This window comes from Panthera tigris, chromosome E1 (genome assembly GCF_018350195.1).
Source record: "Panthera tigris isolate Pti1 chromosome E1, P.tigris_Pti1_mat1.1, whole genome shotgun sequence".
In the NCBI taxonomy this organism is placed as follows: domain Eukaryota; kingdom Metazoa; phylum Chordata; class Mammalia; order Carnivora; family Felidae; genus Panthera; species Panthera tigris.
The window spans coordinates 57106814-57116122 of NC_056673.1; the positions used below are offsets into that span (position 1 = coordinate 57106814).

Below are 9309 nucleotides of genomic sequence, written 5' to 3' on the forward strand. Positions count from 1 at the left end.
AGACGAACACTCAGCTGCTGGACGACCGAGACGAGGAGCTTCCTGACGCGTCCTGGATGTTTCCCAGGCCACATCCAAGTATAACCCAGTTTCCATCACCGACCAAAAAAGTGCTTGGGGTCCCCGCCCTGTGACCATGACAGCGTTTCTCCACCGGGGTCACGCTGGGGCCGACCCACGCCCAAACGGAGGGGAAGCGCCTTCCAGGGCCAAGGGCTGCTGGGCTTGCCTGCGGTGGGGGGCCTGCTGTCCACTCTCTCCGAGGGATTTGCCCGGCAGGCTTTTTGGAGCGTCCCCGATTGCCAGACTTTCTGAGCGCTGAGGGTTCGGACACGGAGATGCCCACCCCGCCCCAGCAGGGCATGTTAACTGGTCATTGCAAACACGGGGGTGTGTGACGGGAGGCCCATGAGCTACCTGGGGGCATTTAGCCCCACCTGAGGATCTTTGAAAAGACCAATTACAAGCGCACAGGAAGGTAGGGGCGGGAAGGACATTCTGGGCCAGGGCGTTCTGGGAGCCCATCTCGGAGGAATGTGGCAAAGTTAACTGTGGGGAGTACGAGCGGGGCGGCCGGGGGACCCCGGGAGGTTTGGCTTCAGTGGACTAGAACGGTCAAGGCAGGGAGTGACAGGAGACAAAGCTGGAAGAGACGGGGGTTGGGACGCAGGGGCAGGGGGACCTTGAACGCCACACCCAGGGATCCACCTTTCCCCTGGAGGCAACGAGACAGCACTGAGGGGCTCCGAGCTGGGGCAGAGGAGGCCAGATTTAGAATTTTCCATGAAGTGTTCTGGTGGCAGGTGCTTGGAGTTGAATTAACACCAAAGGGACAATGTAGGTGCCTGAACTCGGACACTGGAGTTAGGAATTAGGAATAGAGAAGAGGCAAAGGTCCAAGAAATATTTAAAAGATGTAATTGATGTAAAAAAAAAAATAAAATAAAATAAAAAGGGTCGGGGCGGGGGGGCGCCTGGGTGGCTCAGTCGGTTGAGCATCCGACTTCAGCTCAGGTCATGATCTCACAGTTTGTGGGTTCGAGCCCCGCATCGGGCTCTGTGCTGACAGCTCGGAGCCTGGAGCCTGCTTCGGATTCTGTGTCTCCTTCTCTCTCTGCCCTTCCCCCACTTGTACTCTGTCTCTCTCTGTCTCTCAAAAATAAATAATTGTAAAAAAAATTTTTTTTCAAGATGTAATTGGTCAGACTTGATGTCAGATTCAACGTGGGGGTCAAAGGAGACCACCTTGGGGGCGTCTCCTAGAGGTTGGCTCAGGTTTCCAAACAAGAGAAAAGCAGAGTCAAGCCTCCAATAAAACCCGGAGGCAGAAACCACGTCCGCCAATGATGCGTCCCGGGCTCGAACCGCCTCGCAGACACCCACCGGCCGCCTGCTGACCTCTGGCTGGCGGTCAGGCGGCCCAGGGCACAGGGGTGACTCCGGGGCGGCCCACAGCAGCAGGTCAAACCCAGCTAAGTACCTAAATAAAGATTGATTTTAATGATGATTGAGTTGAAGCACCTCATTAATTTCATGTGCGGGGTGGGGACCGCCAGATCGTACTTCCCGAAACTGTTTGCCTGGCCCCAAGACATCCCCGTGCGACGTCTGGTTGGGTCTAATTTAAGTATGTAAATTTAATGGTTCAGTAAGTAAAATTGCCTTTATTGTTTGGAACGGTTTGTGCTATAATTTATGGGCTCGGCTGGTTCATTTGATGGGTCTCTCTGATGGAGAAGGTGATGGCCCAGGAGCAGCTATTATTACAAAGAACTCAGGGCAAGTGCGGAGAAAAATTCAGCCCCGCAGTCCGGAACGTCATAGTCCCAGCAGCACGGGCACTCTGGCCCGGGAGAGGCCAGCTGCGAACAGCCAGGGCGGGTGCGGCCTTGGACCCTCTGGAGGGTCAGCGGGCAGGAGCCTGGATTCCTGGGTTTTAAGAGGCATCCGAAGCGGGAGCTCTCAGAACGGGCAAGAGTCTACACATTTTAGAGTCCCTCCACGCACTTCCTGACCCGACCCTACACGCGATTTCTCTCCTCCTCCAAACACACACCGCACGCCTTGCCTGCTGGCCAGGGGGCAATGGTGAGGGGTGGGGGCCGGCAGGGCTGAGAGATGACGGGCCGGTTGGCAGAGCAGGGGGCAGCCCCAGGGCGGAGGTCAGCCGGAGCACCAGGAGCACCTGTTTCTCTGTCTCCCTGGGAAAGATGCCAACACATAGCGATGGGACGACGGGGTCTGGGAGGCAGGGGCTCCAAGTTCTCCCGCACTCGAGGATTTAGGCGGGAAGGCAGCGCAGGTAGAAACTTGATCTTCGTTCTGTTTGCCCAAGATAATTGGTGAGTTGGCCCGAGCACTCCCCAGCCCGACGGCAAGGAAAGGGTGAGCAGGGGACTACGGGCCAACGTGGGCCGCCCATCCTCCCTGCCCTCGGACCTCTTTCCACCTCTCCCCCCCCACCCCCATCCTCTTGGAGAGCCCCACCCCCCAAGAAGCCAGTACTGTTTCTCTGCTTCCATTGTGTTGCTCTGGTCCTGGGGAAACTGAGTTCTCACGGGAAGAAAATCTGGTAAAGACTGGAGTCAGGGGAGCCTGCTAAGAGGGTAAGGTCTGGAAGCCCTGTTAAAGAAGATTTGATCTTCAGGGTGTGAGGCTCTGAGGACACGGCTCATGACATGTGACAGTGGATCGCACCTCCCGAAGGAAGGGTGGATTGTGAGAGGGGCCGAGAACGTTGGCCCTCCCAGCCGTCAACTCCAGCTGGCAGCTGCCCATTCCAGAAGAGGCTACTAAGGACCCTGCTGAACTGAGCACCCCCCGCCCCTTCTCTCTTCCAGGTTCTGGTTCTCTCCCTCATCAGGTTTCATCCCACCCTCTCCCCCGAGATGGTCCCTATCAGGGTAGGGATAAATAACCATGGCCACCTCTCAATTTTCCACGGCTGATTATCCACTTTGTGGATTATCTAAAGCCAATTTTTTGCTTCTAGACCAGCATTATCGCACCCACCGGCCCTCCCCGCCCCACCTGAGGGGGAAATACTCAAAGGGGAAGTCTGCTCATCTGCAACTCAGCCTCGGAAAAAAAAAAAAAAAGCATTTCGGAGAGGGACCCAAACCACAGCGGCGGAACATGGGTGCTGTCCCCACGAGATAAACACCTGGGATTTTGCATCACGCGCCTTGCCGATCCCCGTTAACAGGATAAGAACAGCGTGCTAAAATGAAGCTGCCTCCATATTTGCCTCCACTGTGCTTCTCCCCGTGGGAGACAGCTCCCCAAAACAGACTGATGACTGCAAACCGCTTCTGTCCGTGTTCACAACCACGAGGACCTGCTGGCGTCCACTGCGGGACCGAGCCCGTTCAGGAGGTGAAAATCTATGGAGACAGAAAGACAGAACCCACACATTGTGGCTGGATCCCCAGGGAGGGGACTCCGAGGCCAGGAAAGGACAGCAAGTCACTTAATCAAGAGGGGAGGGCAGAGGGCAGCAGTGGGGAGCGAGGACCAGAGGGAGCCTATGGAAATACCTCATTCATACGATTGTCACGATTGTCACCGAGGGCGAACAGAGCTCCAGCAGCAAGTTCCGGGAGACAGAGAGACCCGTCCTGGAGCCTGACCCTGAGTGGAGGGCTGCTTCCGGGGCATCAGTCCTCAGCACTTCTGGCCGATGCCTCTACCTAGAAGGATCCTGACTCAGGCAGCGAGTCCGGGCGTAAGAGCAAACAGAGGTCAATGTCAAGGGGCTCTGAGTGGGGCACCAACAGGGTCTGCTACACCATTTTAACAGGAAATTATTTCCCAAGGCCACGCAGCTAATGGCAGACAGAGAGCCTTCTCCAAAGCCCAGCACCACCCCCGCCCCCCACACCATGAGGATCCCCTGCCCGGCGGTGTCCCCGGTGGGCCTGCTTCTGTGGGCTCCCCACGACACGCAGCTCCCAGGTCAGAGGGCACAGCAGCATTCCTGCTGACTCTCCCGCTGCTCTGTCACCCCTCGTGGCGCCAAGGGATGACATCACAGCACCAAGGTCGAAGGCCAGGGACATGGAGAGAGATTGACCTTGAAAATACTGGTTTTTTCCATTGACACAACGAAGGCCGGCTGGAAGAAACATCCTGGAGAACTGGAGCCCTCACACCTGATGCCGGGGACTGAAAAGGGGGTACGGCCGCTGGCGAAACCAGTTGAAAAGAATTGAAAACGGGTGTTCACAGCAGCACCATGGACAACGGCCAAAGATGGAAACGCCCCAAAGGTCCATCCACGAAAGAATGGATAAGCAGAGTGCGGCCAGTCCACACACTGGAGTGTTGTTTCGGCCACGGAGAAGAGCAGAGTTCTGGTCCCTGCGGCCACATGGATGGACCTTGGCTCCATTATGGGCAGTAATGGCCCCTGTTGTACAATTCCATTTGCATGAAGTGTCTAGAGTGGGAGAAATCTACGGAGACAGAAGGCAGATTCCTGGTTGCCGGGGCTGGAGGGGGACCCCTTTATCGCGGGGTTTCCTCTTCGGGGGGTGAAAACGTTTGGGACCTAGGTAGGGGTGATGGTTGTGCAACAACATCATGAGCGTACTAAATACCACTGCACGGTATTTTAAATCGTCAACATGGTAATTTTGCGTAATGTGTCTTTTACCGCAATAAAAAAAAAAAAAAAATAGCCACCCACCCCAGAAGAAGGGAGAGGTGGCAGTGAGATTATAAACATTTACTGCACGTAATTCAGAATGAGAAACCGTGATTCTTTTTCACACCCAGAACGGAGCCCGGGGACAAACCCAAACCGATAATAATAAAATAATAAGACCTAACAGCTGTGGGAATAAAATCGTCTCTTTGGCTCACATGTGGATAATCGAGAGTTAACTCTTAATAAAATAATAAAACGCAGGAGCAGTGGGAATGAAGATGATCTCCTTAGCCAACTGCCAGAGACCATATTCATAAAATAATGAATCATAAAATTATTTCCTTCATCTCATTGTACAAGACGTAATTGTAGCTGGGCTGTTCCCCAACTTCCAGGGGAAGGTTATTGTCAATCAAGATGAAAAGCGTCATAATTTAAGTCTGCCCCAGCCTGACGGGAAGGTCCACATGGGTCTCTAAGCGAGGCGCGTGGTGGCAGGCACGTGGAGCCATGATTGACACAGTCGCCGGCAGACCAGCTTCCTCCTGGACCTTCGGGGACCACGTGGACCGGATGGTCACTTGGACGAGTCCTGGAAAAAGATGAAAGAAAGGAGCAGCGTCCCCACCCAGCAAACCTTGGGGGGAGAGATTACAGTGACAGAACGTGGGAAAATAATTGATTTCCTCTTTTCTCCCCTGCGGCTGCCTAAAGCTGGAACCTTTGAAGCAAATAATACAGCCTGGAAGTCTGGGGGTCAGTTGCATCCGGTTTTGCCATCGCTGCATTGCTGGGGTTGCGTTTTGTTTCTTGTTTTGGTTTTCTTGTTTGTTTGTTTGTTTCGTCTGATATCGGGAAGTTTGTTTGGTGTTGCAAGGATGCTTACAGGGGACCAGGCATTAAGGGGGGAACCTGTACTCAGCCGGGGCTCGAGGATGTACTGCCAGAAGGCAATGCGACTTCAGCCAGAGGCAACCCCGGGCGAGAGAGATCCTCGAAGCAGGACGTCCCCGGTACGTCCGGTGTCCCGCGTTGCAGACAGAGCCTCCCCGGAGACTCCCCCAGACATCCCCGTGCAAGACGGGGCAACCCTCCTTCGCCCCTTCCTGGATCCCTCGTGTGGAGGCTTACTCTTCTCAGAACAAACAGAACCGGTCCGGCAAGGCGCGCACAAGCAAGCAGCCTGTCTCGTCCCTACACCCTCCGGGTCCGGAGGCCGGCCGAGTTTCTCCCGGGAAATCAGAATATCGGGGAGGCTGCGGGAATTTCCGAGGACAACAGCAGAAGGTTGCAGACAGCGCATGCCCACCACCTACACCCTCACACACACACACACACACACACGCACGAACACACGCACACTCTCTCCAGCCCTCTCTACTCTCGGGAGCCCCCACACACCTCATTGGCATCCAGTCCCATTAACTGATTGCTTCTCCCGCTGTAATATTCTGGGCTGTTCAGCAAACCTCCTTCTTTTGTTTCTGCTTCCCCGCTGTCCTTTGGAGAGAGGCCGGTGTTGATTAATATTAACGCCCTGCCCGAACCTCTTTCCTCTTCTCGGCAGAGGCATGGATCAATTGGCGTAAAGCAAGGATGGGCATCACTATGGAGGGTGGAAGGAGCAGATGCTGGGGTCTTTGGGTGGCCGAGATTTGACATCTTTTTTTCTCCCCCGAACCTCCTGGTTCACCTGCCCAGACCGGGCTTCAAGCGAGCGGCTGGAGGGGCTTTGCTGCTAGGATGCACTGCTCTGTGCCCAAAGCCACCGAATTACCTCTGGAACAATATGATGATCAGCTGGGCAGGGCAGGGGCGCCAGCCTGGGGTGGCGGCAGGCCCCGGGGTCCCCTGCCTGCTCTCCCTCCCCTCCCCCTCCACTCCTCCCCTCTCTCCTCCCTCCGCCCCACCCCTCCTTTCCTCTCCCCAGATCTGCTGTAACTGACATTTTCCATGTGACAGGTTCTGTTTTCCCTGCCTCCGGTTGCCAAGGAGACAAGCGCAGAGGACCGCAGCCAGGGAGCCGTTAGCGGCCTTTTTAAGGGGCCCTGGACATAAACAGCACTTCCCATCATGGGAGCCGGGCACAGAGGTTTAAAAAAACAAAACAATACAGAAGAGGGGGCTAAAGTAGAAAAAAAGAAGTCGGGGGGAAGGGTTCCTCCCCCCCACCCCCCCAAAACCACCACCAGGTTAATGGGAGAGTGAAGGATGAAGACAGATCCCAGAGAGATTTACACTCTTCGGGACAAAACCAGCCACCTTCCCGAAAGGTCTGCTGCTCTCCTTGATGTGCAGAAAAGCAGACACCTGGCCCCCAGCCCTGACGTCTTCACTGAGACCAGAAACCTACTTGGGACTGTGGCTCCAATGAGCTGTGGGGGCGGGGGTGGAAATCCTCGGGCTGAAAAGATGCTTTTCCGGAGGCAGGAGGGGCCATGCAGACCTAGCCTCGGAGGAAGGTTAGGGGTTCTTGCTCCTCAGGGCACCCTTGCTCCTGCATAAATGGGGGTAGAGGGGCAGGAGTTTGGGAGAAAATGGCCGAAGAGCAAGGTGGCAGAGGGGAGGGCGCCCCCTCTTTCAGGAAGCCAGCTGGGATTGAGTAGACAGAGACACCTTCTCAAAGCAGCCACTTCCCCAGCCTCGTTGTTTGTACACACGCGTGTGCGTGCGTGTGCGTGCGTGAGCCTAACCATGGAGGTTCACGTGAGCGAGTCTCGGTGGACCCAGCCCTCTGCAAGCTTGGGGAGAAGACTGTTTATCTGCAGACCGCCCAAGGCAGCGCCCTCTGGTTTCCCTCCAGTGTCTCCTTCCCTTCCTCCCTCACCCCAACCCCAGCACAGCAGTGACAGTTGGCTGCTCTCCACCAGCCTGTACCTGTGTCCACCCAGAAGCCTCTGTCCCACCCACACGCCCAGTTAACCAAGTACTGGCACACGGATAAACCGAATTTCCCTCCATGATGAATAATCGTTAGTTACTGTTTGTTCTCTGCTCGTCGCTCCTTGTTTCCACGGCATTAAACGTGTATCATTAAACATCTTTCTATCCTGTTTTTAATGATTTCAAATGCCCTCCCCTCTCTGGATTTCAGGTCCGGACCTTTCCTCCTGGAATGCGCCCTGGTCCTCTACACTCTGTAGACTCAGACCGGAGCTCGCTGTCTCCCATTCCCTTCCCCGGAAGTCCCTAACTCAAAGCCTCGGGGTGGCCCATCCTCCGCCCCCGCCCCCTTAGCTCGAAGGGACTGTCAGCACATCTGTCAACTTTGGATTCTGTCTCTTGGGTGTTTCTGACCCCCTCTCCTATCGCCACCCCTCCTGCTTCTAGCATTTTCCCTGAGTTATGACGGCTGCCCCAGTCGGTGCCTGCCTCACCAGCATCCCGTCTCCTTCCTGTCCACCAAGGCCGCTGCCACCGGTGGGATCTCTTCTCACACGAACCTGCCCCCACCCCTGGAAATTCGTACTTGAGAGCACCTGATGCAAAATCCTTAGCCAGGTGCTCATCACCCTTTGCCTTCTGACCTTGACTCAGCCTCCCGGATCCTTCTCCTGCCTGGCCCCTCACCCTTTCACACCTTCGTTGTTCCAGCCTGGAAGTTTCCGCCTCCTTATCCTGGCTCTGCTTAGCAACGCCCACCCTCGAAATGCCACCTCCGACCAGAGTCTCACCTGCCCTCCCAGGTCAAATTGGTACCCCCTCTGTGCTCCCTCACCTCTTCTGCAGAGCCTCCCCTGAGGTCCGGCCCAGGTTTGCTGTGTCCTCAAAGGGCTGAAGACCATTTGCGGGCTGACAATTGACCTACACCCAATAGCACAAATGCTATGTGCATAAAGGTGCATATGCCTGTCCTCTCTTTGTCCCCATGATGGGCCCCTAGAGGGCGAAGGCAGACCTCCTTGTAACAGAGAGGCCCTGTGGTAGCATCTTGAACAGCACCACACGTGGCACGCCTGTCCACGCGTAGGACAACGTCCCCGCATGACGGACGATCGTCGAGTTGAGAGGTGAGCCTCCTTGAAATGCCTCTGCTGAACATCTTCATGGTGAAATGTTGGAAACATTTTAAAGGGTTCAAAATGGATTCGGCTTTCTTCATTAACAGCAAGGAGGAGGAGGAGAATAACACGTGGTCCACAACCCCACAACCCAGATGCCCCTTTCAGATGTTTCTGGAAAAGGAGCAATTCCCCTTAAAAAGCGAATTCACAGCACATGTTGAGAGATGGTCAGTCTCCGGACGCGGGGGAAGCGGCCCGGGATTGTTTGCAACGTGGCCCAGCGGCGGGCGAACAGACTGAAGCATACGCGAGAGGGGATGCCGGACATGGGCAGCGGTGGCACTGGCCCGAGGGAGGGGTGTCCCCAGAGCCCGAGCCGGCTGGGGGGGGCGGAAGGAGACAGGTACCAGGCAGGGAGACGGGAGTGCTCAAGTTTCTGCATCTGGAAGCCAGAAAGCTGCTAAGTGCACAGCGTAGTTGGGAAAAATCTCACTTGATCAAGACAAAGGAGGCTGAAAAGAGGCAGCCAGGCGACCCTGAGAGGTTGTGAGTGGCAGGTAAGCCGGGGCGGGCAGGAAACACTTGTGTTGGGCAGAGGGCTCGTGAGTGTTTCAACTTCATGTTGTTATGCTATTTATAAATGTTTTTAAACCTCAG

The 9309-nt window shown here is 55.5% G+C and overlaps 1 long non-coding RNA gene across 3 annotated transcripts; it reads right to left on the minus strand.

Moving 5' to 3' along the window:
- Positions 1–1644: 1644 nt before the first annotated feature.
- On the minus strand, positions 1645–6518 carry LOC102967342. 3 transcript variants are annotated; one of them, XR_006211130.1, is made up of 8 exons: positions 6426–6518; positions 6050–6148; positions 5780–5904; positions 4073–5240; positions 3537–3689; positions 3164–3383; positions 2506–2622; positions 1645–2322 (listed from the first exon to the last, which is right to left on the minus strand). It is a non-coding gene; the product is annotated as an uncharacterized LOC102967342 (long non-coding RNA). The 3 variants fall into 3 exon arrangements; XR_006211131.1 differs by having other exon boundaries at positions 3537–3700; XR_446220.3 differs by having other exon boundaries at positions 6050–6254; positions 6426–6509.
- Between the last annotated feature and the right edge of the window lie 2791 nt (positions 6519–9309).